This window comes from Aedes aegypti, chromosome 2 (genome assembly GCF_002204515.2).
Source record: "Aedes aegypti strain LVP_AGWG chromosome 2, AaegL5.0 Primary Assembly, whole genome shotgun sequence".
Taxonomy (NCBI): Eukaryota; Metazoa; Arthropoda; class Insecta; order Diptera; family Culicidae; genus Aedes; species Aedes aegypti.
The window spans coordinates 66585551-66600427 of record NC_035108.1 but is presented as its reverse complement, the minus strand read 5'-3'; the positions used below and the strand labels follow the sequence as shown (position 1 = coordinate 66600427).

Here is a 14877-nt window from a genome sequence, read left to right as displayed (position 1 = left end):
CGATTGGTTCGACGAGGAAGGTAGGCAGATTCTGGAGCTTAGCTTAGACTGACTACACATATCAATGGTTGCTATTCCGTGATTGACCGAAGTCAGTGAAAATGCACAAAGAATCAACTAGAAGTTCGGCTGGGATTGGCCATAATCTTCTTCAATGTCTCTCTCTGAAATGTTGTGAAGCTGTGGATTTTTTGCACTCATCAATTGGCAATTTTCATGACTGCAAGAAATGCATATGTATAAGAAATATCAAGGATAACGTTATTGACCTTCCTTATCTCAGTTGGTAAACGAGTCGCAGATCATGCAAAAGATGGTTCAAATCTCGGCCTAGGCGATAATATCAGAAATCTTGTGTACCGTAATCCGGGGTAACATTGATCAGTTTTTTTGATATTTCTTAACTATTTCATTTGAAAATATAAATGTTTCAAGTTTTGTATTTTAAAAACAAGTACTGCACCCATAGCTCGTCACTATATATTGTATTTTGTTTCTTGAAAGATTTAAGCATGTTTAAAAAAATGTATTATTCTATTTTTTAATTCATCTGATATGGGGTATCATCGATAACCTATGTAAAAAACGTTCGGTAGTATTGAAAATGTCGTGTCATGGCTTCATGGCTTTTGAAGCCGAATATGAAGGTCAAAAGCTTACAAGTCATTTACTTTTTGAATTACCGTAAAACGATATATAATTTTTCATATAATCGAAAGTCAGTTTTCTTTTCAAAATTTTATAAATTTTCAATATTCAAATACCAAGCCTGAGATAAAAAAAAATATTTTTTCTAAAAATTAAGTTAGAGATTTCAAGTCTTCGGCAAAGTTGAAGAGTATGTAATTACAAACAACTTTGCCGAAGACGCAAAATTTCTATAAATTCGCGGTTATGAGATATAGAGCATTTTGTCTTCGACACCCCTTAAAACTTGTTTTTTGTACATAACTTTTCAATAGAATTTTTCACATTTTTCGAATCTTCTACAAAGTTGTTAGGATCGATAAAATACACATTTTTGCTGAAAACGAAAACCTTGTATCTCTTATCGTTAAAAAGTTATAAACAAATTTATGTTAAATTTTAGTCCACTTTCACCTTAAAAATCTCCATTCTACGCAAAATGACGCAGTTAGTTTCATGGTAACTTCAAGTTCTAACTTTCTTCTTTTGCATGGAGGTAATAACTTTTGGAAACAAAAGGTTTTTTGCAGTGTTTTTCACAGATGATACACTCCCGTGCAAATGTTTGGGATCACCCTCTAAAAATCATGAACAATTGTTTTGTCCACATCTCTGTGATAACACGTCCAATTGAAACTCTCTATAGCGCATTTGAAATACTCACTTCGTAAGTATTTTCCCGGAAACAGTTTTTTAATTTTGTGTACTAAATTTTTACTTAAAGTTGTGACATTTTTCAAAAAAACACACTGGAAAAACATGGCAATTTTCCTTAGAATTGGATCGATAAAAATAAAAAATCAATGTATCATAAGAATCGTAATCTTATATTCTTTGAAGAGCGCTTACAAAATTTTGGAGGAAAAATGTGAAAACTACTCAATATTAATGAAACAGTCATTCAAGTTATCGTGCGAAATTTTGGGTTCACAACTCAGTATGATGCTTATCGTGCAAAAGTTTGGGATCACCTGAGCCGCACGCAAATCATTTTTGTCAATATCTCTACCATTTTTCAACCAATTTCAATAGTTCATAACTTTTCCAAACGAAAATAATGGCGCGTTCATGATTGGCTTGAGATTTCACAGAACTATCGTGTTTTTAGTAAGTTCAGGTGAACCCAAACTTTTGCACGATGACTTGAATGACGGTTTCATTGAATTTGAATAGTTTTCAGAATTTTCCACCAAATTTTCGTAAGCGCCTTTCAAAGATTATAGGATTACGAATCTTATGACACATTGATTTGAAATTTTGATCAATCCAATGCTGAGGAAATCAGCCATGTTTTTCCAGTAAGTTTTTTAATAAAAGGTCACAACTTTAAGTATGAATTTAGTATACAAAATTAAGAAAATGTTTTTACTTGTTTTTAATTATGAATCGTGGTTTACGGCTAACCAGCCGAGTGGAAGTTTAACAACTACCGAAAAGCTAAACATTACATATACTTTGCAATTGGATTAAATGGACAAATTAATGTGAAGTTTTGCGAAAAAGTTACACGTCTTCTCAGTGAATCGAACTCACGACTCCCTGATCTCTAGTTAGGGCGTGTTACCCCTACGCCACTAGAGGACTCATGGAAGCAGAATTTAACCTGAATTCGATTTCAGCTCAATAATCACGTGGTCCTTTTTCGCAAAGTGCACCTCTTTCGGAAGAATTAGATGTCCAACCAAACACAACGTTTTCTATATATATCCAATGCCTAGCCCGAGAGCGCATTATTATTTACGTGGAAAGTTCATCGTCCTTCACCAGACTGCATTGTAAAATTTTACGAAAATCGATTGAACTGAAGTGTACTAATCCGAACAGAAAATCGAAGGAAAAAAATAGATCATTGCAATTATGCTAGATATGAAATGTCAAGAAAACAAGATCTACAATTGGGTCCTAAAATTTTTAATGAAATCTTGTTTTTATTTAATAACACGAAAAAGCATGTTATTGTAACTACTTTAGCAATTTTTCCCGCTCAAATAATGGCTTTAACATGTTTAAACTTTAATTTAAAAATTTAGTTCATAAATGAACCTTGACACTTTTGATCATGTTTGACGTTCGCTTAGTCGACAAAAACACCACAGGGGTTATAGTTCGACCACTGGGGTTGTTCCTATCTGACATTTCGGAAGGGACACGGAAAACAAAATACACCCAAAATTTAAGTTTAAGCCAAAGGATGTGACAAAATCTAAAAACATGTTTTTTGGGCTTAAACCAACGGAAAACATTAGAATATTGAGTAAACATGTGTTCTTGGCCTAAACTTAAGCGTTTGGCACTGAAATTAGGACAGGGCTTTAGGACCCTATTGGTTCGAAAACAAGACTGGTGAAAAGGTATTGGGGCCAGTGGTGCAACCAAGGGGGAGTTTTGGGGGTCAAACCCCCCCCCCCCCCCCCCCCCCAGAGCCGAAAAATTTTAAATTGCTAAATATTCTTGTGAAATTCAGCACTACACATCTTACAACTACAAAGCATCTTATTTTAATTCGTATGAATAATGTGAATGTTAGTAATTTTCAGTTATATACTTTTGAGTTGTGTGGTTTTATTCTTAAACTCTTTGTGGAGTTTGATAAAAACCAAAATTAACTGGTAAATACTACTATAACATGCTTATAAATAACAAAAATTTCTAACCTTTTTAAATCAAACTGAAAGCGTTGTGCCAATATTTGGAACATACGAATTCCTTGATTTATATAAAAAGGAGAAAAACATATCAGCGAATGCTATTGAAGTACTTATCTGCCGGTGGATGCATTTCGGTTCCGTAACAATTATTATTATTATGGCTTTATTAAGGAGATTTTCAGCCCTAGGCTGGTTCATCTCCGTATCCGTAACAAATTTCAAACAATTTTGAGATGGATGTGGATCATGAATTACGTTCAATTTATTGGGTAAACCATACAAATCAGGGGTTCGTTCGAAAGAAGTTGGAAAAATGTGCCCATTAAAAATATGAACGCATTGGCGTCCCACTGCAATAGTAAATCAATATGCTTTTTTACAAAGTCATCCAAAAACAAAGTTTAATGTTCGTATTAAAAATCTAAGGTATCACAAATCACATATTTTGTCATAAAATCTTCACAATGAAAGCAGAACTGATTTTAACCTTTGAAATCGATTTTCTAGGATGTCAATCCTGCAAGATGTAACAATTAGTCTGCTTCCGGCTGTTTAGTTTTAAAATGCTGATCTATTTTCGACCTATTGCAGCAATAGTGTCAATGATTTCTATTAAAAATTGCTGCGCTCAGCGATTATTCTCGAATTAATTTTCATTGTTAAAAATCTTCAAAACATAATTAAAGCGCAAGATAGAAGAAGAGCGGTGGAATGGTATCACACTTATGTATTGTAATTTTTCTATATTAATTTTACAATCCAAATAAATCCATTCCTAAAATGTCTTTTGAAATTTGTAAACATTATGTTTTATTATGAAGGAAACATAGAACTAAAACGATTGCGATAGATATTTTTAAAGAATCGCATTGATGATTTATTCATAAAATAAACATAATTTTGAGTCAAAATTCTTGATAAACTTTCGTTAATAAAACAAGATTTTTCAAAGGCTGCACCACCCTTTGCAAAAACGTACATGAGGAAGTACTCATTCGATTCAAGTAATTTCATTCAATACCTATTTGAATTAAAAGTATCAAGTATTTATTCGCATTTACTTGAATCGATTCATCCCTACATGTGACAGGAACAAAAAAAATCATGGATCGACGGGAAAACGAACCCAGACACCTAAGTATGACTTCGCTTTGCAGCTGTGGACTTAACATAGACTAAGAGGGCCCTGCAAACATTTCAATCAAAATTTCCTAATTCCATTTTTTGAATCTTGGTAGTAGAATTCACTTTCGAGAATCTAAAACTAAATTAATAACTACACACAGCCAAATTTCTGACCCACTTACACAACTAGTTTACTAAGGCTAAAAGTCTCACTAAAAAAATAATTAATGTGGTTTTGCAAACAAACGCATAATGCTTCGATTTTCCTTGCGTTATGAAAATGGCACAACAGTGAGAACTGGTACATGTTATACATTGTATTGAAACACAAAAATGTTTGTATTAAATATATGATCATAGCTTTATAAAGCTTGTAAAATATACCTGACAATTTGATTTCTCTGAATTTGTGTCTCAAGGTCTTCATTGGCCAGCATTCTTAATTGCTCCGATGTACCTTAACAAAAAAAATGTTTTTAACAGGGAGGGTTTAAAACTTAAAATTTTAAATTAACGATAAATCATCTGTGAAAAACACTGAGAAAAACCTTTTGTTTCCAAAAGTTATTAACTGTATGCAAAAGTAGAAAGTTAGAACTTGAAGTTGCCATGAAACTAGCTGCGTCATTTTGCGTAGAATGGAGATTTTTAAGGTGAAAGTGGACTAAAATTTAACATAAATTTGTTTATAACTTTTTAACGATAAGAGATACAAGGTTTTCGTTTTGAGCAAAAATGTGTATTTTATCGATCAAAACAACTTTGTAGAAGATTCGAAAAATGTGAAAAATGCTATTGAAAAGTTATGTACAAAAAACAAGTTTTAATTACATACTCTACAACTTTTCCGAAGACTTGAAATCTCTAACTTAATTTTTAGAAAAAATATTTTTTTTATCTCACTTGTGGGTGGATTGATCATCTTACCCCTAATACCAAAAGAAGCGTCTTTTAATATCAAGAAACTTCATCGAAGACACCAAACATCTAGAACCATTAGTTTTGAAGTTATTCTATTTTGATCGTGAAATCGATGAAATAAATCACTGTGCAATGTTACCCCGCTGATCAATGATACCCCGGATTACGGAACCTAGAAAATAATTAGTGCATTTTATCTTGTATGTGCGCATGTGCAATACTTTTCACAAATGCAAATCTGATATCATTTGCAAAAAAAAACTACAAAAGCTGTAAGAGCAGTAAACTGAAAAACATTATATCTTCTATGGGCAGAAGACCAAAGAAAATGAGTTTTTTTTTCAATATAGTGCTCTAGTCTACAGAACAAAGCCATTCTGAAAGTATAGGTTTCGATTCCCAGCCGGCCCAGGATCTTTTCATTATGTACATTCCCTTAACTTCCCTGGGCATGAGGTATCATCGTACACGAAATGCGAATGCGAAAAAGGAAACTTCGACAAATAAAGCTCCAAGGTTATAACCTGAGAGGGAGGTACAGATACTACACATGAAATATGACAAAGCACTTTTCCAAATTGCAAGATAACTCCCGCTCACCAACGACAATCAAGGCAGGCTTGGAAAAATCGCTAGTTTTCTTTTATTGTGTACCTTCGGTCTTTCTGGACTAATCTGGAAAAAGGGCCATAGTTGAATGTGCATGTATTTATAATTTTGATTGGAAAAGAGTAAAAAGATGCGTGTTTCAATACTTTATTTCGATCAAATTTAAAGGTGCTCTCGTGGCATTGCTTTTGGGTGTGCAGGAATTGTTTTTCAACCGATTGTTGTCAACTTTGTTTGAAATGCAAAAAAATGTTTTGATCAATTACGCGCTTTTATCATGTTTGTCCATGCTTTAAGATCTGGGCTCACAGTGACAGTTCGTGACAGCAGAATCTTGGCTCACTATGACGTACAAAAATTTTGTATCGGTTTCTCCCTCCCAGGTTATAACTATAGAAGTGCTCATAAGAACACCAAGCTAAGAAGTAGGCTCTGACCCAGTGGGCACGTAATGCCACGAAGAAGAAGCAGAAGAACATCCCGACAATCGCTTCCCTATTCTAAGAAACATTAATTTCAGCGTTAGTCTTCAACAAAGTCACTTTATATTAGCATTTCCAAGTGCTTTCGCATTTTCACGCAACGTTCTCCTTGCACTTGCAAACGCTAGCACGCTATTGCCCTCCGGTAAAGTGACCTTAAGGTAAGGCTGCCAACTTTATGACAGTGTTTCCCGCCCCATTGCAGTGCACACATTAGCATACATTTTTCTGCTTGTTAAATTATGCACATGCGACTCACAGGCACATCATTTGACTTTTCACAGCAGTGCGTTAATGGGTATGAGCATGCTAGCTTTGTTGTAATATTTGTTTACAAGTGACTTGTGGACATTTCCTTGGACGTTTCTTCAAGGTTGAAGCGGAAAAATGAGTGAAAAGCTCTAATATATGTGCCCATATAAATGAACTTTAAGGAGGATGTTTTCTGTCATATTGCACATTATTAAAACGAGTACATGAAACAAATAATGTTCATAATTATGAAGGTAATGGATCAGAAAAATCGAAATCAGGTCTTGAAGTTTTTGAATTTATTTTGTGTTTATTTAAAAAACGATAGCGCAGTGTACCGTTATATCTCAAATTTCGAACATAACTCATATTCTGAAGAATGGCCATTTCAAAAATAAATGTGCAGAGAATACAAAATAAAATTTTGAAAATGATTCTGAAACATCCTCCCTGGTATAGTACCAATGAGTTACATAGAATATCCAATGTTGAAACATTGGAACAAATGTCAAATAAAATTATTAATAATTTCAGGCAAAAATCATTATAATCTTCTATTGCCACGATTAATGCGTTATATATTTAAGTTGAGTTAGGTTAACTAAATTGAAAACGTTTTTTTTTTATCTAATAGGCAGGTGAAATCAACGCACCTGTAAAAAATCTGAACTGCTACGGCAAATGAAACGTAATATGTTGTTAACAAAATGTTAATAAAATCTTAAATTTGTTTTACCAAATTAGGATGACAGTGTTGGCTAATAAGGCAATCCATGAGACAGTTGCGATCAGCTGTTTTTTTGTTTACCACGAGATTTTGACGTTTTGCGATCGGAGTGACCGTTCGATTACAAAAGGAAAATGTTAAGCTCTGATAACACTCGCATGTGTTGTTTACCCTTCTGTTTCGGTTGCTTGCACACTTTTAGCTGTCAGTCCTATCGCGGAAAATCCTCATGGATAGCCTTATAGGCCCTGCAAGCCAGCCGTAAAAAAAAATCAAGTAACGAATAATCAACGAGAGAATACGAACCAGGACAATCGGCGAAGACCACAGCGACGTAAAGGGACTAGCGATTGGATGTTCGGTACGTGGAACTGTAAATCTCTCAACTTCATCGGAAGCACACGCAAACTCGCCGACGTGCTGAAGGACCGCGGATTCGGCATCGTAGCGTTGCAGTAAGTGTGTTGGAAGCGATCAATGGTGCGAACCATCTACCAGAGCTGCGGCAACACACACGAGCTTGGAACAGCATTTATAGTGATATGTGATATGCAGAGGCGTGTGATCGGGTGGTGGCCGATCAATGAGAGAATGTGCAAGTTGAGGCTCAAAGGCCGGTTCTACAACTTCAGAATAATAAACGTGCACAGCCCTCACTTCGGAAGCACTGATGATGATAAAAACGCTTTTTACACCCAGCTCGAACGCGAGTACGACAGCTGCCCAAGCCATGACGTCAAAATCATCATAGGAGATTTGAACGCTCAGGTTGGCCAGGAGGAGGAGTTCGAACCGACTATTGGAATATTCAGCGCCCACCGGCTGACGAACGAAAACGGCCTACGACTAATTGATTTCGCCGCCTCCAAGAATATGGCCATTCGTTGCACCTATTTCCAGCACAGCCGTGGAGATCATCACAGCAGACAGAATCACAAATCGACCTCGCTCTGATTGACGGACGGCACTTCTTCGACATTATCGACGTCAGCACCTATCGTGGCGCTAACATCGACTCTGACCACTAACTGTTGATGGTTAAACTGCGCCAAAAACTCTCCGTCTTTAGCAACGTACGGTACCGACGGCCGCCCCGGAACGACCTAGAGCGGCTCAAGCAACCGGATGTCACAGCGGCATACGCGCAGCACCTCGAGGCTGCATTACCGGAAGAGGGTGAACTGGATGAAGCCCCTCTTGAGGACTGCTTGAGAACAGTGAAGGCAGCCATCAGCAATGCAGCTGAGAGCAACGTCGGGTACGTGGGACGGAGTCGACGGAGCGATTGGTTCGACGAGGAAGGTAGGCAGATTCTGGAGCTTAGCTTAGACTGACTACACATATCAATGGTTGCTATTCCGTGATTGACCGAAGTCAGTGAAAATGCACAAAGAATCAACTAGAAGTTCGGCTGGGATTGGCCATAATCTTCTTCAATGTGCATAATTCAGTGCCTCTATTTATATAGGGTCAATAACGGCGCCGGCCACGTCCTTGCAGTCAGGTGGGATTGAGGGAAGGAATGTTAGTGTGCACGGATAAAAATCTGATCCCCACACCATGATTTACAAATCATGAAATCCATAAATTGGTTAGGTCATAATATCAGGATCACAAATCATGGTTCCTGGAGTCACAATAATGATTCCTCATAAGCGTAACATCCAGTGTGAAAACACTAAGCAGCGCACTTTGCTTCATGTCATTCGTATCGATCACTCTTAATTCAAGATGACGACGCGGTTGAGTGGTAAGGTACGTGGCTTACAATCGGAAGGTTCTTGGCTCGAATCTCAATGAATGCTATTTTAACTTTTTTTTTATTTTGTCGATCATAAACGGATGCGCGACTCAGCATTTTTGGCATTTGAATCATGATTCCGAGCAATCAGCTACAAAAACCTAACGCGTGTGTTGCGTTACGGCAATCTGACTCATGATATCATGAGTCCAAATCATGGTGTATTTTCATAAGACGAAAACACGCTGGAATCATGATATCATGAGTCATAATCTTGTTTTTGGATTCTGATTTCTACCCGTGTGTAACCTTTGCTATTTGGAGACCGTGTTTGCCTCTGCATCTCCACAAAGGTTACTGGGAGGGATGTTTGTTAATGGGAAGTATCGTTGGGTCACAGGATTCACTTTGATAAGCGATTAGACCACGATAAATAATGATTTGTGAGATATATACATGCTTATTTGTAAATATAATATTTTCATATGATATGAACAATTTCTATGTAGTGGAAAATTATGCCGACACTTGAGGTGACGAACCATTCAAAGTTTGTTGAAAATTCATATTTACGTCTCACAATTGTAACGATTAAATGTGCAGTCATACATATTTTATAGATTAGAAATAGTAGCATGAAACGAGCTCACCAATTGATCCTTTATCCTTCACTATGCAGCCACAATCCACTCTCAGCCTCACTCGTTTGCTCGGCTATATAAAAGCACTCAGAAAAAAATAGGCGTGCGACCCGAAATGGAAAAAAAAAACTTGGATTTCTTGACGCACTGCCCAGCAGCAAGCGTCAAGGTCAAAGGATCAAAAAGAACTAACCGATCACGCCACTTTTTCACTTACTAGATCGACGCGCGACATGTTTGATCCTGCCCTCGTCGCTGGCCCCCGTAGGAGCAAGCGTCAAGGTCAATAGATCAAACAGAACTCTACCCAGCAAGACGCTCCAGAACAGGAAAAAAAAATTCTCCGGCAACGAAAATACGCGCGAATCCGTCGGCAAAATCAATCGGACGACGCAAAACCGAACTGTCCTGCTTGGGCTTCACAAAGCACTACCTGGTTCGACAAGGAAGGTAGGCAGATTCTGGAGGAGAAAAATTCAGCGCGGGCGGTCATGCTGCAGCAAGGGAACCGGCAGAACGTGGAGAGTTATAGACGGAACCGGCAACAGCAAACCCGCCTCTTTCGGGAGAAAAAAAAACGCCGCCTGGAGGAGACGGAGTGCGAGGAGATGGAACAGCTGTGCCAGTCTCATGAAACACGCAAGCTCTATCAGAAGCTCAACGCATCCCGCAACGGCTTCGTGCCACGAGCCGAGATGCAAAGGGATACAGATGGGAGCATTTTGACGGACGAGCGTGAAGTGATCGAAAGGTGGAAGCAGCACTTCGATAAACATCTGAATGGCACTGGGAGCACAGGCAATGAAGGTCAGGACAACGGAGGAAATGCCTTCGTCGGTACTGCGGAGGATGGAAACCAACCCGCTCCCACTTTGAGGGAGGTTAAGGATGCCATTAACCAGCTCAAGAACAATAAAGCTGCTGGTAAGGATACCCGACTAGAGGCTTGTAACAAAAATATAATACAGTTTTATCAGAATATGATATGCATATCATATTATGATATAATTTTGTTAGGCTCCGTAATCCACAGAACATAATAAAACAAAAATATAACATAATGTGTTTTATTGCTCTTTAAGATATTTTTATGTTCATTTTTAACAACCTTATAACAAAATAAATAGATAGTTATGCATCTCAATAATATACAATATTATCGTATATCGAACAGTATTATAATTTTGATACTTTGTATCAAACATTATAACTTGATTTGATATGTTTTTGATAGAATTAAAACACATTTCGTTATGTTTATGTTACTATTCATACACTTTTTGTTATAATTTTAGTTATTTTAACAACATCCTGCATCAAGTTTGTAACAACCTATGTTCGAAAATACCTTATAACATAATAACATGTGCTGATATAATTTTGTTATGTACCCTTAGTCGGGTAGTATCGGAGCTGAACTCATAAATATGGGCCCGGAAAGGCTGGCCATTTGTCTGCACCGGCTGATAGGCACAATCAGGGAAACAGAACAGATACCGGAGGAGTGGAAGGAAGGGGTCATATGCCCCACCTACAAGAAAGGCGACAAGTTAGATTGTGAGAAATTTCGAGCGATCACCATTCTAAATGCGGCCTACAAAGTATTATTCCAGATCATCTTTCGTCGTCTGTCACCTATAGTAAGCGAGTTCGTGGGAAGTTATCAAGCCAGCTCCGTTGACAGCCGATCGACAACGGACCAGATCTTTACTGTACGGCAAACCTCCAAAAATGTTGTGAATACCAGTACCAACGCATCACCTTTTCATGGATTTCAAGGCGGCATACGACAGTATCGTCCGCGGAGAGCTATGAAAAATCATGAACGAGAACAGCTTTCCCGGGAAGCTCACGAAACTAATAAGAGCGAAGATGGAGGGTGGTGAAGGGTGTGAAGGTTTCAGGCGAACATTCCAGTTCGTTTGGATCTCGCCGGGGACTACGACAAGGTGATGGACTTTCGTGCCTGTTGTTCAATATTGCTCTAGAAGGTTTTATGCGGAGAGCCGGGCTCAATAGCCGGGGTACGATTTTAACGAAATCCAGTCAATTTGTTTGCTTCGCGGATAATATGGGCATTGTCAGTCGAACATTTGAAAAGGTGGCAGAACTGTACACCCGCCTAAAATGCGAGGCAGCAAAAGTTGAACTGATGGTGAATGCGAAAGGACTGATGGAGAGGCCGAGCGCGACAGGACTCGCCTAGGTAGCAGTGTTACGATAGACGGGTATAGGTTCGAGGTGGTCGACGAGTTCGTCTACCTCGGATCCTTGCTGACGGCTGACAATAACGTTAGTCGTGAAATACGGAGGCACATCATCAGTGGAAGTCGGGCCTACTATGGCCTCCAGAAGAAACTGCGGTCAAAAAAGATTCACGCCCGCACCAAATGTACCATGTACAAAACGCTCATGAGGCCGGTAGTCCTTATCGGACGATACGTGGATGGTGATCGAGGAGGACTCGTAAGCATTTGGAGTCTTCGAACGTCGGGTGCTTAGGACGATCTTTCACGGTGTGCAGGAAAACGGTGTGTGGCGCGAAGGATGAACCACGAGCTCGCCCAACTCTACGGCGAACCCAGTATCCAGAAGGTGGCCAAAGCTGGAAGGATACGATGGGCAGGGCATGTTGCAAGAATGGCGGACAGCAACCCTGCATAGATGGGGTTCGCTTCGGATCCGGTTGGTACAAGAAGGCGTGGAGCGCAGCGAGCTAGGTGGGCAGATCAAGTGCGTATCGATTTGGCGAGCGTGGGGCAGAACCGAGGATGGAGAGATACGGCCACGAACCGAGTATTGTGGCGTGATATTGTTGATTCAGTGTTATCTGTTTAGATGTTAACTAAATAAATGGAATGAGGTCTAGCCAAATACACATTTTAAGATGTTTGTATGGACAAAAAACACTAGGGTGAAAGGTAGTGAGTCTTGTAAATCAAAAAAAAAAAATACGAAATCAACAGTCCCTAATGTACTCTGACGCATGTTTAATTATCAACTTTATTTTCAAATGGGTTATTTGTACTAGTGTTATATGTTTTATATTCCAAAAACACGTTGATGTAATTTGTTATGATGCTTTCATAGCATACCATGATGTATCATCATCCCGACATTAAAGCAACGCCGAAAGTTCAAACACCATTTTAAATATGTTTCTACCACATTTAGTATAAGTGTTATTGCTATTCACATACGTACACGTCAAAACTTTGAATCATAGACAAAAATTATAGTAAAATATACAAGTATAACATGTAAAACATTAATTTAACTAAGCATGTCCTGTTATTAAATCGGGACACATGCAGCAAAATGCCGGACGATCTTGAATCGAAAACCGGACAGGTGCATTTGGGTTCAAAATATACATGAAAAAATAATAAAAGACATGTCCCCACTAACTAAAAATCTCCAATGTTATAGAATTCGAAGCATAAATATGCTTAGAAATATGTATAGGAACAAAATGTTGAGTGAAATTACTATTGTCTTACCTGCACTCCTTTCCATCAACCTGCATTTGCGGTTCTTGCGTACACCCATTCTCTTCTGCCTTATTACACTTTTTGTTATATAACTATACAGTTTTACATCTTTCCACATCAACATATTTTTCAAACGCACTAAATATTAGGTTCCCACGTTATGCCCAGGTTTATGATCAATAATCTATAAATCCGGACAGCGTTTGAAGCAGCCTTTTTTCACACTAAAAATGGTGAGAACAAATATTAAAAATTATGAATATAAATTCAAACCTTTATTTGCTGTTGGATTTCATATTTAATTTGTTAATTCCATACAAAGTGTCCGGATTTTAATTTTCCCTTTTTTCGAACATTGACTGTTCTTCCTAGGTTTCTTGTCTTCGTCTTACGAAGAATAATAAAACATAATTACACATTACATACGCTTCCGCAACTTGAATAATTTTAAATAAATCGAAATGTATAGTTTTTTGATGCTTCTTATTCCGGACGAGTCCTCATTTTTGCCTCATGTTCCGGACACTTTGATTCGAATTCCGTAAATCTCATGAAAATCATTAATAGAAAAGTCAAATCATCAAATGAAATTGTTAAACCACTAAAGACACGTCTAAGGCAGTTGTGCATTATAAATTTGCAAAGATATTTTTTTTAAATAGCTCATTAAAATAAGCCTCGAAATTGTAAACTTTCGAACGGCAAAAATTGAAACATTTCGTGTGAAATGTTTCCCATACAAAGTAGAGTGAATGGCCGACCTTGCCAAGATGCACAAATTGTTCGTTTTTGTTATTCAGTTGTCTCATTCTAACTCATATGTAATATAGTATAAGCAGAATATTGTCAGACCTATATAAACCCAAATGATCGAAATACAAACCAATGTTTTGACTAGCAATCAACTGTGTAAGATCTGTCCCTACTAATGACTACTTTCGTAGCTCACCATAGTCGGGATACTGAACTAAAAGAAAAGTCCTTCTCCAAACGTGTCCGCGTTACAAACCTGCAACACGATATACGAATGAGAAAATGCCCACTTTGGCAAAGAAAGCTTTCAGATAGTAACTGTGGAGGTGTTCATTGAACAAGCTGAGAGGCAGGCTCTGTCCCAGTGAGGATGTTATGCCAAATAAAAGAAGAAGAATATAATAAAAAAACATTTTCAAACGAAGAGTCCATAATTGTTCTAGACCCAGATATATTTTTGGCAAGTTTGGCATCAATTCATAGAATATTTGAAGTCTATTCTTCTTGGCAAGCAATAAACTTCTTATCTGGTTTGAATAACAATAGAATTATAGTTGACCTGAATCTGGAATGAAATCAACGTTGTATTTCAGTCAGTCTTCTCATTTTTCTCTAACCACTTCTCTATGCTGTATCGAGAACCAAAGAGCTCTGAAACATTTCTTTTACCTACTACCATTCCACTAAAAGTTGCACAAAAGCGAAATTCCTCTCGTTATTTTTTGTTATATATACCGTCTTTTCCTGTCGCATCGCAAAAGAAAATTCACTCAAAGCAGTTTCCCCATTTTTCGGTATTT

The 14877-nt window shown here is 37.7% G+C and overlaps 1 protein-coding gene across 2 annotated transcripts in view; it reads left to right on the top strand.

The window, feature by feature from the left end:
- The window catches only part of LOC5567138 (diuretic hormone receptor), a 424292-nt gene that overhangs the window by 348447 nt on the left and 60968 nt on the right, over window positions 1-14877 (top strand). The window lies entirely within an intron of this gene.